The 13,613-nt window shown below is 42.0% G+C and overlaps 2 long non-coding RNA genes across 2 annotated transcripts; one reads left to right on the top strand and one right to left on the bottom strand.

The window, feature by feature from the left end:
* The first annotated feature begins 3,464 nt into the window (after positions 1 to 3,464).
* LOC129154485 (uncharacterized) lies at positions 3,465 to 5,503 on the top strand. The gene is made up of 3 exons (XR_011520734.1): positions 3,465 to 3,510; positions 4,716 to 4,820; positions 4,973 to 5,503. It is a non-coding gene; the product is annotated as an uncharacterized lncRNA (long non-coding RNA).
* A 45-nt stretch (positions 5,504 to 5,548) lies between these two features.
* LOC139069917 (uncharacterized) lies at positions 5,549 to 6,825 on the bottom strand. Its single transcript, XR_011520587.1, has 3 exons — positions 6,668 to 6,825; positions 5,911 to 6,203; positions 5,549 to 5,800 (listed from the first exon to the last, which is right to left on the bottom strand). It is a non-coding gene; the product is annotated as an uncharacterized lncRNA (long non-coding RNA).
* Positions 6,826 to 13,613: the final 6,788 nt, after the last annotated feature.

The following is a 13,613-nucleotide window of genomic DNA, read 5'->3' as shown; positions in this document are numbered from 1 at the left end:
CAGGCCACAGGCTGCAGTGAGCATTTAACAAATCCTAGTTTGAATCAGTAAAAAACGATTCAAGGACTTTTTTCGAACCATTTGAATATTCATTTCAATATTTCAGCCCTATTAGCTCTGTTAGCAATTAGTTGACCGCATTTAACCGTTAAAATCCCAGTTAACTGGTTCAAAAAATTGAAAACATGCATCATGAGAGCTACATACCTTTATCTTTCTCCTCTTTTTTCTTTTTTCCCCCTGAATGGGGCACCTGGTGGTTTTAGCCTTTTTATGTTCATCTCTTCTGTTTGGCTCCTGGCTCAGTAAGTTTCCTTTAGTCAGGACTAAACTATTTGACCTTGATGGGGGGGTGACCACAAAATCGTTTTGTTTTTCCTTTTTTTATTCGGCCATTTCACACAATTCAGAGAAACCTGAAAGAATGATAGGCCTGTGTTTATGATATTATGAATGAAATATGGAAGAACGTTAAGATGTGATTGACTTTAGCCATGTTAACACAGTTGATTCAGCCCCTGCACGCTCATTTCATTTGGGAAAGATGCAGAGGTGAATTCCCCCGCCACACCCCTCCCCTTCCTGTTCTTCATAGACACACGGTGCACGTGAACGTTCTCAGTCAGCAGGAGCGCCTGCAGCAGCAGGGGGCGCCAACTTGCTGTTTCCAATCCAGACACTGTCATATGACAGATAATAGAAAACCTCGGTGCGGCGCAGATTTCCTTTTTTTTTTTTTTTTTTTTACTCCGCGCTTGTGCGCCCCTTTTGTGTCATGAAAAAATGCCGCCCCGGGCAACTGCCCTGTCTGCCCGTGCCTAAAACCGCTACTGTATATCCCATAAACACACACACACACACACACACACACACACACACACACACACACACACACACACACACACACACACACACACACACACACACACACACACACACACACACAGACAGACAGACAGACAGATCAGGACCGACACAGAACCCATCCACAGGTTTCACACACAAACCTCAGTAACACACATTGTCATGTAATGGGACCTTCAGAACCTTGGCCCAAAACTTCTCTCACACACACACAAACAGAAACGGACCTGCAGGCTTTCACTCACACCCATTCAGAACTTGGACACAACCCCCCCCCCCCAGATCAGACCAGATCCGGTTAGGCCCAAAACCCTTTACTCATACACAGACAGAGCAAAACTCTGTCAGAAATTAACATGCCAGTCCTCAGCGTCACCTTTCAACAATACACAACACGGAAACCGGCAAGTCCACCCACAAAAATGGAACGCAGCCCCATGTCACACATAACAGACTGGGAAATTAGACCAACTTGAGATCTTAAAGCCAAATAACGGTGATTAATTTGGAGTATTTTTGTAGCACCTAAAAACATTTGAGTTTACATAAGTGATTTTGCATAATCCAACCCTATTACGACCCACATTCCGTCGTGGGATGTCTTATGTACGCAGACAAAAGACTGAATTACAACCTCCCTCCGTTCGCCTCTCCTCTCTCAGATTACTATCCGCTTTACCGTGGCTACACATCACCTCTCCCCCAGTGCCGCAGGCATGCTGCCAATCTATGGCGTTTAAAGCGTGCCACAACCCGTGCACGCGCATTGGGTCCACAGCGCGCGTGTGAACGGGACTCGCGAGCGAAAATATACATGGCAGCGCGCGTGTGAACGGGACTCGCGAGCGGAAATATACATGGCGAGAGGTCATTTGTGCACTGAGAGGGAGCAAACTGTGTCTGTGAGCGCACAAGGATGTGCACAAGTGACAAACCTGCGTGCGCGCGTTGTCAACGAGCACACGGCAGAGGAGAACGTGCGCGCGCGGCAGCCTCTGTGCGCGCTCGGCAGCCTCTCTGCGCGCTCGGTTTCTGACTCCTGCTCGCTCGGCTGTAAGGGCTTTTGGCACTCTGGAGGCGTGGCCTGTGGCAGATCTTCTCTGTCCTCTGATTGGTTAGTTTACCCCGCACTTTACCCTCTATCTATATAAAAAAGTCTGATATTCAGTAGTTGCTGGCATAGCTCAGCTGGGAGAGCGGGTGACTCTTGGCCCGGAGGATCCAGGTTCGAGTCCGGGCAAGGAAAATGCAGTAGATGTCATGGTAATTTTTCTTAATTTCAGGTATTTTACAGTTGTGACCGTTCAACTGTCATTAAACGTCTGAATGTTTGCTGGGCAGTGTTTTAAAAAGTGCACATAAGCTAGATGGTTTTAACCATATAAAATTACATTTTTGGTGATACTGGAAAAATACATACTGAAATAAAACTACTGGTTGAAAACTTTGACTGTGGTTGTACAATATATGACTCACTAATACACTGCAAACTCCCTTAGAGTGGGGCTTCCAGAGAGAGAGAGAGAGAGAGAGAGAGAGAGAGAGAGAGAGAGAGAGAGAGAGAGAGAGAGAGAGAGAGAGAGAGAGAGAGAGAGAGAGAGAGAGAGAGAGAGAGAGAGAGAGAGAGAGAGAGAGAGAGAGAGAGAGAGAGAGAGAGAGAGAGAGAGAGAGAGAGAGAGAGAGAGAGAGAGAGAGAGAGAGAGAGAGAAGTTCTTGCCTCATTAATGTATTGTTTATTTTTTTTTCAGTATTTAATTGACAAATTATCCTTTCAAATAATTAATTGATGAGTTGCATAATTGTCCATTTAGAATTGTTGAATGGACTGAGTAAAGTTTGGTGCACTTTATATATTTCAAAACATGTTTTTTTTAATGATGCATATAAATAATTTAAATGTTAATTTAATGAAATATTTCTATTTTTTCATTACCTCACCCTTGTTTTGACAAAAACGGAACCTTGCTGGATAATATCATGGAGAAACTATTTGTTCACAGTACATGGCTCAGTGAGGATCTGTGTAAAGGAGGAGATGCTCAGAAATCTGTCTGCAGATTGTTACAACCCAGACTGGAAGTGGCGGGCTGTAATAAGAAAGGAGACCAAACAGAGGAGTGGGGGTTCAACAACTGATTTATTTAACAAAAGTAAGGATTGCCTTGCATATCCACACTTGGTTCAGAACTAACATCACACCACCAAACACTTCTGACATTATCTTTACAGGGAAGATTTTCTAATGGCTGGTGTTGAGGCCTTAGCTGATGACCTAGATTTGAATCCTTTTGAAGAAAGGTAAATATGTTCATGAGAAGTCTTGCCATATATGCAGGAAATTACTGCTGTAATATGTGTAAAAAAGATAAAAACACAATAGTTCAGCAAATATATGTCATTATATATATTTATGTTGTGAAGTGTCAATTCACAGCAGATTGTTGTTATTTGCAGAAAGAATTAATGACAGATGTATTAGGCTCCACATTTATCTCTTTAGAATCAGTACCATTTCAGGTAAGTTCTAGTTTTTATCTTTACGTACAACAAATATTATTGTGTTGTCTGTAGTTTCAAATCCATGGATCTAGCTACGGATGCAGTCCAAATTGATGTAGACCAAGCAAACAACTTACTCAACAGTGTGTGAGTTGCAATGTCTTCTTATCTAGGGGTGGGCAATATAAACGATATAAGGTAGAAATGATATAAAATTGGGTAATTTTACGGCCCCCCAGCTCGTCTAGGAGATGATGTTAAAGGGGGCGTAAAGAAAGATATGTGAATTACCGGACAAAACCAAGATTTACTCTCTTAGAGGAGTTTATTAACTAAAAAACACTGCTTTATGCAGGCTAAGACAAAATGAATACAAAACCAAAAGGACGTCCCACTGGGGAATTAACAATACTAAACAGAAGGATCATCCAATATGGGTAAATAACAATACTATTAATAAACACAAAACGCCGGTACTAATCCGGGAAAGTAAAGGAATGAGACAAACACAAAAGGCTACACCAAAAGGGTGAGCTGAACTCTTTAACGAGTATTCTAATGGAGACAAAAACGAGCTCTGGCTACTAGGAAGTGTACCACACAGGTAATCAAAACGAAGACTTTAACGTCTGGTTTGCTAGGAGGGAAAAAGAGGAACACTCGCTTTAACACCAGGCCTCTGCTAAGCTTCCCTCCTCGAATGATAGAGGGAGCTGCCTTTTATAGGAAGCTCCCTGACTGAGAAGATTAGCGACACCTGGCTCAGCTAGAGCCAGGTGAACAGGTAGGAGCTCTGAGGCCACCTTGTGGCCACAAAACAGACAACGTCTGTAACAGGTAATGATAGTTTTTGGCTATATCGCAATACGGCGATATTGTGATAACACATGACGTCACTAAGATGTGCACCCTGCTGACAATGGGACAACAGAATGGCGGTGACAGCAAGCATGGAGTGGGCGGAGGAGGAGGCCTATATGCCTCAAGTGGCATATATTTGCCACATGAGGATATCTAAAAGCATGTCAATTTGACATCTATAAACAGATGAAAAAATATATCGCAATATATATCGTTACTGCACATGCTTCAGATTATATCGCAAGATAGATTTGAGGCCATATTACCCAGCCCTATTCTTATCTACACTCTTTTTTTAAACTCCAAAGTCTTAAAACAATATATTAATTCTACTTTTATTTATTGTTTTCATAACAGAATAGAACTGTTATGAAAACTTTGTCAGGCTGACGAAGTTTGCAGCCGCAAACAAAACGTTGCAGGTAAATAAAACCCTTCTATGTTTTAAAAAGAACTAAAAGATGGAATTGTTGTTTTATCCTTGTTCACAGGCTGGGATCCTAAAGGGAATTTCCATCCTACTTGTGTGGCTGAATGACATCTTCAACCAATTTTGGTACATTTGTCAGAAAGCACAACATCGTGATATGTTTAATGTAAGTATTGTGACATCTTTTGGACAACAAGACAACAATGCACATTGACATAATTACCTTTCTTTTCAAAATAGTGCCAGCTCTCGTGTTTCTGTTGGTGAGCGCTTCTGTCACATGTAAAGTTTTCAAATAAAACTTATTTTTTCTGTTAGGACATGTGGGTGGGTGTGCTTCACCATGTCACAGGGAAGCATGAATGGACCCGTGGCAAATGTGACCATGGACCACTTGATGCAACAGCCAGTGATTAAAGAGCTCATGGTACCATGATCTCCACCACACGAGGCTCTTCAACGAATCATGTTCAACAGACGCTGGTTGAAGGATGCCACCAATCTGACCTTTTGGTATATTAATAACATTTTCATAAGCAAAAAAGCTAAAGTGTCAATATCAAAGCTGAAAATTTACATATAGAAATGACAATTGTGGGTGAAAAGGCAATCAAAAGTGTGATTCCTAATAATCTATAAAGTTGTAGCTTTTGTTTTTTTACAGGTCAACTTCAGAACTGGAGAGTTTCCAGAATTGCATTCTCATGTAATCTATGTATGATCTAATGCTGCTGTTCTCCTCTCCATAAAGGCCCCAGCTACGTGAAGCATCAAAAGACAGGAATGACTTCTTTCATGCACACAGATTTATTAGAAATTAAGAAAAAATACTATGTACAAATGCAAATAACAGAACTTTTTTGTACATAAAAATAAATAAATATATTGCACAAACTGTTTGTTCATTTTTGGGTGAAAATGCTGTCTTCAGCTAAAGTTATTTTGAGGTATTGTGCTGTTTTGGAACTACTGTAGTTGTAGATAAACGGTTAGGATTTTTGGGTTAGGGTGCCCTCAGTCAGGAAGACGGTGTCCTGGCGTCTCTTGCCGAAACTCCAGGATATCCAGCATCACCCCTGGAAGACGGGTCACCACTCTCTCGAGAATATAATCTCTCTCCTCCTGGCTCAGGTGTTGTAAAGCTGTCTAGAAATTAAAGAGCATATGTTTACATGACTAGATTCATATCTCCAGTGAGTGATGTTTTCGTTTTTGGCATCTATTATTTTATTTTTACACAAATGGCTACAACCAACCTGCATCTCAGCTATACTGGCAGCTCTCAGCTGTACAAGCCGGTCTCGGTCCTCTTCTTTGAAAGCTGTTCGCTGCCTACCCCGGCGCCCTGGTCCTCTTGAAGGAGCTCTGGACCTCAACCTGCTGCCCTCACCCCTTGAGCGTGTCCTTCCCCGACCCTCGGAGCGACCTTTTCCTCTCCCCTTTCCTTTAGCCCCTGGTCTCAGACTTTCCCACGACACATCAAAGTCTGTGGCAGGCTCGGGCACACTCCATCTGAACTGTCTTCCATCACTGCTTCCAATATGAATTCCTGAAAATCATTGACAGTAATGATAAAAATGACTATTACCCTGTAGGTCTTGTTGATATTATGATTTTATTTTGATGCATTTTTTGAACTAAACATTGATATTTATGTTCTTATTTACATTGTTGTGATGCCTGTCCTGTAATGAAATTGGTTTCACAAATGATGTCAGTGACTTGAAATTGGATGTTCTTACATGATGTATAAACATTAGCTTGTTAGTAAGCTTAGTGCAAAATAATAACTGTAATTGGTCTAAAAACATCAGAAATCACCTGCAGCCACAAAGCCTTATGCTGATAAAGTAGCATCATGTTACTGTCTTGCTAACCAGTCACAAAACTGGCTTATGAATATTTCATAGGAAGGAGCACTTGCTTTACATCACGAGTGTCATGGCTAAATTAAAATGCTAATGTTGTCATGGAACTTTACAAATATTAGACTAAAGTAACAATGTTACTTACTTCATCGCTCGACACGGTGTCTTGTTCGAGCCGCGCTCTGGCCGTACATCACTGTAACTTTTTTTTTTTCTCGTGAAGAGTTTGTGCGCGCTCTCGTGCCGGGCTGCAGTTACTCACAGTGCCGAGTGCGTCGCTAATGAGTTTCGTTTCTTCATCCTGCCCCATGCTCCTTTAAATGTTTGAAACAACGTGTGAAGCGGTCCCGTGGGTGGAAGGGTGAATGAAGCATCGTTGCTCATTGGTCACGTGACTTTCAGTAAACAAATCAAGCTCCGACACAGTGCTTTGCTCTGCGGTGGTTCGTTTTACTCGTTCGTTTTGGTGATACAAGCTTCGAATCCTGCGTGTCACAGGTAACATCACTAGCGGCTGGCCAGTAGAGGGCGATAGGGCGCCGCCCTCCCAGTTTCCCCACTGTTTTTAATTTTTATTTAAAAAAATAAATAAACAAAATTAACAATAATCACATATTCTAAGTTAATTGTGTGTTTTGTAACAAAAATAAATCACACACACACACACACACACACACACACACACACACATATATATATATATATATATATATATATATATATATATATATATATATATATATATATATATATATATATGTTGGTCTCTGCCGATCTCTGCCGGTCTCTGTCGAGCGGTGGAGGCTGTGTGCTGTTTTTCAATTGCCCAAACAGGACGAGACCAGCTGTCCAATTGCTGACAAGAAAATCAAAGGGTAGGAATGGGAATGTATCCAATCAGCATCGACGTTGTTTCAGAACGTTTCAGAAGCATGATGGGCGATAGAGCTACCGCCAAGGCTTTTGTTGGTGTTCGGTAGAACTCGGAGAGTCTCGACTCCAGCACGTTTTTGGTCGTGACTCGTGACGGTCGTGACGCAGACGTAGACATGGACGTCAGTGCGCCTACGACATGGATACCAGATCTCAGCAGCCACTGAATTCAGTTCGGTCTCCTCCAGCATCCGTTTGAGAGGAGAACTATGGTGGAAAAACTTAATGTCAAAGAGCTTGGACCAGATCAGCCCGACGTAAAGATAAGCCAGCAGGAGAAGGAGAAGGGTAAACTGTACACACGACGCTTCTCCCAAAATTGATACACCAGGAAGCAGTAGCTAGCTGGATGCAATCACGCTAATGCGTTATTTTGCTTTCTGTGTTTGTTATTCAAAACGGCTGGGATCCACAGAAGGTGGATGTGGAACTTGTGTCTCATTGGGGACTCCATTCATTCTCTGACTGAGGAATGCAGCGCATCAGTGCAGCAGCCAACAAAGAAACGGAGGACGTTTGGACAGGGAGAACAGCAGCTGGGTGCAGAGGTAAGCTGTACATTACATTTCTGTAAACAAGGCAATCAGAATCAGAAATCCTTGGTTGTCCCACAAACCGGGACATTTGTTTAATAACATGTTTAATGTGCAATAACTGTAAAAACTAATTTCAACACACATACTTATTATACATATTTAATTATGTAAATGTGTATTTCAAGTAAATTTGTACATACATCAATCTGATTCCATTTTACTTGTTACACTTCTGCTGCAGCAAACACATTTCCCAGCTTTTGGGACAGTAAAACATTTCTGATTTGTCCCAAAAAGTGGGAAATATGACATTTGTAAGAGGATACTGATGACATTATTTCCTATGAAAGTGTTTCCACTTTCCATAAGTCCTAACAGTGTAAATTTCTGGCATTTTGTCTAAGTAGTGTTTACTACCATTACTGTAACAGTGACCTGCTCATAATTTTTGGTGTTCACTCAAATGTTGAAATTAAACAAAATGTTTTTGTTACTTGCCTCTTGCATTGCCTATTTACCATTTATGGTCGTGTTATTTTATGTGCAATTTAATGCAGTATTTTTCAACCTTGGTCTGCAAGGCAGCGTGCCAATAGTCAGACACACCTGGATTAATCAGTTTGTCCAATGATGTAAGACAGGAAATAAAAGAGCTGTGCTTAATTCAGGAAATAGTGAAGTTGTGCACAAAGCTCAGAAAGCACAAGTTTGTTAAAAAAAACAGCACAGCCCCACCAAAAATATTTTTCACCAGCCGCCACTGAGCAATTCTACAAAACATACTCTACGATGTGTTTCACCAAATGCATGCATTACTGTTTGTTACTGTACACAGGACAATTGTGAAACTGCATTTCTGTCTCTCAAGCGTGTACTGGAGCTGGAAGCCAGGGAACCACTGCACACATTCATATATGTTGATGAGGCAGGTTTCAATCTGGCCAAAGGCAGAAGGCGTGGAAGAAATCGCATTGGACAGAGAGCAACCACTGAAGTCCCTGGTCAGCGCGGAGGAATACTACCATGTGTGCAGTCAACGGCGTCCTCACCCATATCCCCCTTCTTGGTCCATACAATACCCAACATCTCCTGATATTTTTAGACACTCTTTACAGGGACCTAGTCCCTGAGAATGAGAGGGGTGGAGGCCAACTCAGCAAGTATGTTGTTGTCTGGGATAATGTCCGTTTTCACCACTCCCATCTGGTCAGAGAGTGGTTTGCAGCACATGAAAGAATGCTGGTTGAATATCTCTGATAGGTAATTTTTCATTTATCCCATATTACCTTAAAGGACCACACACAGAGAGAGAGTAGATTATTCGTAATGTCCATGAGCGCGAATCAACATGTGAGAAGCTGGCCGCAAAAATTCCAGACCCCACTCTGCTCCAGTCTCAAAGCCTCCAGCCCCCACTATGCCTACCCGCATTCTCCACTAAGATGTTAGGTAATTAAATGTTAGGTAATATTTAATCTCCATAACCCTGGAACCTCAAATAAACACACGACATCAAGGAAGACATTTTACCCTGAGTCCCCAAAATAAAGGAGAGTTAACACAGAGAAAACCTCCTCCGAGGCTTTTCCCACGTCACTCCCATGTGTTCCCAGTTCGACAGGGCTTTATTCACAAAGGATGGAGGAGAAGGCGGGGCCTTCTCAGGTTACAGAGGTACAGTTTTCAGTTGGAAACCCACAATCAACATCCTTGCTCAACCTTTCATGAACAGCCACAGTTGGCAAACACAGAGATTCATGAAGTGTTAATAACACAACCTGGGCATCTTTTAGACCTCAAAAAGGTACAATTATAAAAATACCCAACAATCTCCCTTCATATTCCCCATTCCTTAATCCAATAGAGAAGTTTTTCTCTGCCTGGAGGTGGAAAGTTTATGACCGGCATCCACATGAGCAAATGGCCCTGCTAGCATTGCGAGGGATGACATCCGTTGTGATGTAGATGAAAATGTGTGGCCAGACAGACAGGAACGTCTGGATGTGCCAGAATGATTTACTGTACCTGTATGTTACAGTACTGTGCAATACTGTATGTACTGTTACATGTACATTTTGGATAGAATTGCTCCTCTTAGGATTAGAAAGAAGAGGCCTAGGCCAGAACCATGGCTCTCTGATGATGTTCGGGCCTGCAGGCAATCCTGCAGGAGGGCAGAAAGGAAATGGAAGAAAGACAGACTCCAAGTCTCTCGTGAGATATTCAGAGAATCTTTGTTTAGCTATCAGCAAACTCTTAAGGAAGCAAGGGTGAAGTTCTTTGCTGATATCGTGGAAAAAAATTCTCACGATCCACGCTCTCTTTTTTCTGTTGTAAATTCGCTACTTGAGTTCTCTGATTCTAGCTCTTTGCCTCCCACAGTTGAAACTTGTAATGACTTTCTTCACTGTTTTGTTGATAAGGTTACAGCTATTCGAGCTGCCATTACAAACTCACCACCTGACTCTCTACTCCCAGAGGCGCTCCAGGCTACACTGGAAACATTTGAGACTGTATCATTATCAGACTTGGAAAAACTGGTCGCTCAGCTCAAACCTTCTGGCAGTCCTTGTGATGTGCTGCCCCCTAGAATTTATAAAGAACTCTTTCCAGTGATAGGCCCTTTGCTGTTGGCAATCATAAATGGCAGTCTTACTTCTGGTATGGTTCCGTCCTCGTTTAAGAAGGCTGTTATTCATCCTATGTCAAAAAAACCGGGGCTGGATGTGACAACCTTAGCTAATTACAGGCCCATCTCAAAACTCCCTTTTCTTTCCAGACTGCTGGAGAAGGTCGTGTATTCACAATTGGTTGCCTTTTTGGACACAAATGAATTATGGGAAACCTTTCAGTCAGGGTTCAGGAAAGGTCACAGCACTGGATTTGCTCTTTTAATGGTTTTTAATGACACGTTTTTAGCCTGTGACATGGACAACGATGTTGTCCTGCTATTGCTTGACTTATCTGCAGCTTTCGATACAGTCGACCACGAAGTCCTTCTGGACCGACTACAGCATTGGGTGGGGATAACTGGGCAGGCCCTCCAATGGCTTTGCTCTTATCTTCAAGACAGGACATTTAGTGTTCAGATGGGTGAGGTAACGTCACCCAGCGTGAAACTTCGTTGTGGTGTGCCACAGGGCTCTGTCCTTGGTCCTCTCCTATTTGCAGTGTATTTGCTTTCTCTTGGAGTCCTCCTTCGCCAGCATAATATGAAATTTCATTTCTTTGCTGATGACTGCCAGATCTATCTCCCTCTTCGACGTGGGGAGGATAGATCTGTTTCTCCTTTACTGGATTGTTTGAAGGACATAAAATGTTGGATGGCTTCTAATTTTTTGCACCTAAATGAGAGCAGAATGGAAGTTATAATACTTAGTCCTGGCAGAAGAAATGGCTCTGGTGCTGATATTGACCTTGGCCCATTGACACCCTATGAAAAGAAAATGGTCAGTAATTTGGGGATTAAAATCGACTCATCACTTAATCTTGACACTCATGTAAATACAGTGGTGAGGTCCTGTTTCTTTAACCTGAAAAGACTATCCAGGATCAGGCCTCTGCTGTCCAGAGCTCATCTGGAGTCTGTGTTGCATGCCTTCGTCCTGTCCCGGCTGGACTACTGCAACGCTTTGTATGCTGGTCTGGCCCAGTGCACGGTTGCACGGCTCCAGTTTGTGCAGAACTCTGTGGCTAGGTTCCTGACAGGCATTAGATGTCGAGAGCACATTACCCCAGTGCTGGATACTCTGCACTGGCTCCCGGTAAAATATCGAGCTCAGTTTAAAATCTTAACTCTCGTTTATAAGGCCCTCCAGGGCAGTGCCCTCTCGTACATTACTGCGCTTTTGAACCGGTATGCTCCATCTCTGTCTCTTCGCTCAGCCGAGCAGGAACTTCTGGTGGTCCCCCGGTCGAAATATCGATCAAGGGGTTGTCGTGCTTTTTCTATTTTGGCTCCAACTCTGTGGAACGAGCTGCCACTGAGCATTAGGCAGGCACCATCCCTTCAAGTCTTTAAGTCTCGTTTAAAGACTCATTTTTATTTGATTGCGTTTTAGCGCTAGGGTCATTTAAATTGCCCTAACATTATGGTTTTAACTATTTTTATTTTTAACCCAGATGCTTGATTTGATTTTGTCCGACATTTGTTTTTTTATCGATTAGTCTTATTCCGATATATCTCTTATCTGTAATAGTGTTTGCTTGATATTTTATGATTTTATGTTTTTATCCTGCTTTTATGCCCATGTACTGGGAATGTTTTTCTTTTAATGATGTTGTTCAGCACCTTGGGCTTCCGATAATGTTGTAGAAGGTGCTATACAAATAAAATTTGATTGATTGATTGATTGATTGATTGATTGATTGATTGATTGATGTACTGTATATTGTTCACATTTTTGCACAGCTCTACCAAAAGGGTGATTTTTTTGTTTACATGTATTCTACAGTAAACAAGTGATTGTAGCATATTTTTCTTTTGCACAATGCTGTAGAATTACCAACCCTTCTGTACAGTAACAATGTAAAACGTACGTATTCAGTGTCTCAGTTACTCCCAAAACTCCCCTAACATCTACAGTAACTTTACTGCACATTTCAAATGGCTGTACAAGTAGGGCATAGTGCTGTCTTGAGCATTTTCAGGTGTCACCAAATATTCTTGCAATGGAAAACACTGAAATTATAAACTGTCATAGTGAAAACATGACAAAGCCATTTGACTATCTTGTTCATAGAGAGGGTGTCAAGACTTTTCATTTTGATGGCACTGACAGTTTCATTGACATGAATACTTGCTTTTGAGGAATGGATTATCAATTTTGAGCATGTGACGTGCTTTTGCAGGCTATCCACTAGGTTTTGCAGTTTGCACTAATTGTTTTGAGAAATGCACTAACTGCTGTGCAAATGTTAATAGTGTTCTGAGAAACGCACCAAAGCGACTGAGAAAAACTGTATGAAACAAAGGAAAAAAAACTGAACACACTGCTGCATATCAGTCATTGTTATCCACACGCTCCCGTCTGTCTGCCCACATATTTTCATCAGCATCACAGGGAATGTCAGCTCTATCGATGCATCGGGGAAGTATCTCCTGGAGTGTCGAATCCACCCTCTGCAGGACTCTGCTGTGATGTCATCACAAGCTGCATCCATAGCTGCTAGCAGGGCCATTTGGGTATGTGGATGCCTGTCATCTACCTTCCACCTCCAGGAAGAGAAAAACTCCTCAATTGGATTTAGGAATGGAGTGTAAGGAGGAAGAAACTCCATAAGCATCCTGCCGTTTGCTGCAAACCACTGCCTGACTACAGCAGAGTGATGGAAGCTAACACGATCCCAAACCACTACATACATCGCCTGATTGTCACCAGGACACACACCAGTTTTCATTAGTGTGAGATAAGGTTCACCTGAGAAAAGTAATTCATGGAGATTTCCATGGAAACTCCTTAAAAATAGGGTTTTCAAAATGGGTGTACAAAGTGTTCGACAAGATGTTCAACAGTTTTGAGTGCAATGACACAAGCAATGAAATGAAGACTATTAGTTGTAAGGACAATGACTATTCAGCCGGTACAAGTGTAAATAATTGTGACATTCATGATAAAAGCA

The sequence above is a fragment of the Nothobranchius furzeri genome, chromosome 5 (genome assembly GCF_043380555.1).
Source record: "Nothobranchius furzeri strain GRZ-AD chromosome 5, NfurGRZ-RIMD1, whole genome shotgun sequence".
NCBI classification, from domain to species: Eukaryota; Metazoa; Chordata; class Actinopteri; order Cyprinodontiformes; family Nothobranchiidae; genus Nothobranchius; species Nothobranchius furzeri.
This window is presented reverse-complemented; position numbering and strand designations above follow the sequence as displayed.